The sequence below is a fragment of the Solea senegalensis genome, unplaced genomic scaffold, assembly GCF_019176455.1.
Source record: "Solea senegalensis isolate Sse05_10M unplaced genomic scaffold, IFAPA_SoseM_1 scf7180000015695, whole genome shotgun sequence".
In the NCBI taxonomy this organism is placed as follows: domain Eukaryota; kingdom Metazoa; phylum Chordata; class Actinopteri; order Pleuronectiformes; family Soleidae; genus Solea; species Solea senegalensis.
The window spans coordinates 10563-13537 of record NW_025321421.1 but is presented as its reverse complement, the minus strand read 5'-3'; the positions used below and the strand labels follow the sequence as shown (position 1 = coordinate 13537).

General features: G+C 37.6%; 1 long non-coding RNA gene across 1 annotated transcript; it reads left to right on the top strand.

Annotated features, from left to right (window-relative positions):
* Positions 1–235: 235 nt before the first annotated feature.
* LOC122762471 lies at positions 236–2975 on the top strand. The gene is made up of 3 exons (XR_006358710.1): positions 236–373; positions 1707–1760; positions 2534–2975. It is a non-coding gene; the product is annotated as an uncharacterized LOC122762471 (long non-coding RNA).

Genomic DNA, 2975 nt, shown 5'->3' with positions numbered 1-2975 from the left:
AGTTTTTTTTATCTGTTTTTTAATCTTTAAATGACTCTGAGAAGTTTTCATGTTTAGAAATAAAAGGTTCCTTTTGAATCATGGTCAACCTTGTCATTTGATTCGATTCATTTCAGTTTGGACAGGGAAAGTCTTATAGGCACATGCAATCCAGTTCACTACTACTTGATTCTGGATTAAACATTTTCCCATGTTAAAAATAAGAATTACAATTTAATTTTAAATTTTAAAATTCTCTTATAGAGCAACACTACTTTAACAGATGGAGCAGGCCCTGAGCTGAGGAGATGCAACATTTGCCAAACAAAGGGGAGCTGCGCAAAGCTTGTTGCTCATTTGTAGGGATACCGACGGTCAAGTGTAGAGTATGGTGGTAAGTGCATCTATATTATCAAATATTTTCTCATTTAAATGCTGAAAGGCCTTCATTTCCCCATAAGCCTTACATGTCATGAAATATGATGTTATTTCTGTTTGTCCTGACTATGGATAAGTGTGACCTTAAAACTTTTCAACTCATCCCTTTGAGTATCAGACACTCACAATAAGTAAACTAATGGCGCATTTCCACAGGCTCTACTCACCTCGCCTTGCCACGCCACACCATGGTTTAAGTATCGTTTCCACTAGCATAGTACCTGCTCTGGCAAGGTTCCAAGCATGATGAGTAGGTACTATGCGATGATTGGTCAGACTGCCGGCTGCTGACTGGACAGCACCAAACTGTAGATGGCTTAAACTCCAACAACTACCAGGGAAATCTCTATATTAAACAGGAGTCTTTTAAAGTGGAGTGGTGTATTTAGGGACAGCGTCGGCGATCGCGAGCGGCATCACAGACCGCTGCCGCTGTAGTCTGTGGAGTAGGAGGCTGTACTCCAGAGACGTGTGGACAGAAATCAAACCGAACAGCGGCGAATTGTAGATAAGTTAAAACTACTGAACAATCCTAAAAACATGGTTTAATCTCCAACAACTACAGAAGTCTGGTGTAAAGTCACTAGTCACCGCAGTTTCGCTCAGCCGTGCAGTGATGACTCCGCCCGCGTTAAGTAGGTACTTTTTTGTAGTGGAGATGCAACCTAATCGTGTCGTGACGTGCCGTGCCAAGGCGAGGCGAGTAGAGCCGGTGGAAATGCGCCATAAACTAATGCTGGAGCCATTTCATCTATGTGTATAGAATCTTTAGTTCATGTGCATTTTATTTTCACTGTTGTTGAGAATTTAGATTTTGAGAAAAAGTTTCAAGATTCCTGCATTTTTATAGATGCCCCTGATAATGACTGTTCTTTGAACCTCTTCATTAAGAAGAAATGCCTCACAGACAGGGTTTTGTTTGTTTCTCGAAACTTAAGAATCACTTTTCCTATCTACATCTACCTATATATGTCTTTTAGGATACAGTGTATACACACCTTGACTGTGTGCAAAGCAGCCATTGTCAGTGTGGCTTTGTGAAAAATGTTTTGTCCGTCAGTTTAAACCACACAAATATTACGGCAACTTTGGCATCCGCGATGACTCCAGCATCCACTCCAGCCTATCAGAAAAAAAAAAAGATATAAAAATGATATAAAAAAACATGCATAAAAAACATTACTATGGTACTATGTCCTTCTGAATCCAACTTGGATCTCTTTTGGAAGTTGTTGACATTTGCATTTGAGACATGCTGTAACAATTCTGATTGTGTTGATTGTCTACAGGTGCCACCAGACACATTTACCATCCCTACAGCAAGATTTCCTCCCAAAGACTTGGTGAGTCTAAGCATTTCTTTTCACACATCATCAACCACACAGATTCTTACTCTCTCAGTCAGGCTTTTACTTTCAACAAAATACCTATCGATGTCCAACTGGCTGAGTTTGATTCAGATACCAATATTTCACATTTCTTCCTGGAAATAGGTAACATCTCCTTAATGTACCACCAGCACAGAATTTTAGGAGGGTTATTTTCAGGTTAAAAACATGATCAAGTAGACTTTTATTACTGTCAAACTACAAACTTATAAGACATTCAATAAATGTATTTCTATATTAAACACACCTTTTTACTATATTGATAGAGACACTATATTGTATAAATGTGATTATTATATAAATGTGATACTATGTTGTATAAACGTGATAATCATATCACATAAATGTGATAATTAAATGTTGAAAGAACTGCGTGCCTGTTTCCAATCAGCATTTTTTTATTCTAGCAGTTTGGCTATAACATTTCATAATTTACAACGTGACATTAATTATTCACAAATTGCACAGAAAGTACATTTCAGTGTTCATAAAAGTCAACATGAGTATTATATTCTTGTCTATTCCTGTCGCACACCAGGATAAAGTCTGTTGTCAACAAGTGTCTATGAAATACGCGTGTGTAAATAAAGTTTCTATAAAAGTCGATGTTATCATGTTAGTAAACGTCAATGATCTGTCTTGTCTGTATCTGTTATTTTACAGATTAAAATGTGCATTGTCGGTGTTAGTCTAGCATAATTATGTGCACCTGTTCATGTGTTATCCAGGTTTATCTTGAGACCAATGCTGTTTCCCAATTGTCATTCCACTGTGATGCCTGGAGAAAACTGAGGAGTCATGACAGTAACATTGCAGTTTAGATACACAGACTACTCACCTTAGACATAAACCTGCTAAAGATTTATTGATAAATTGTATTGTATTTGCATATTCATTGGTTGAAATATTCCAAACCTGTTAAAAATGGGACATGGGATAGAGGTAATAATAATATCCAGTATTGAAAACAAGGCTGTGTGTTATCTGTACATTCATTTAGACTTGCAGCTTAGTGTAAATAGTCCAGTCCCTGAGGGCAGTGAGATGCTTGTTCATGGCAAATTATAAAGCACTGGTTTTACCTTATTATCCCAACAGATCACTTTGGTCCCAAAATGCTGGCTTACTTTTGGTTCCCAGAGTCTGAGACTAAGAGTAGAATGGGAGGCA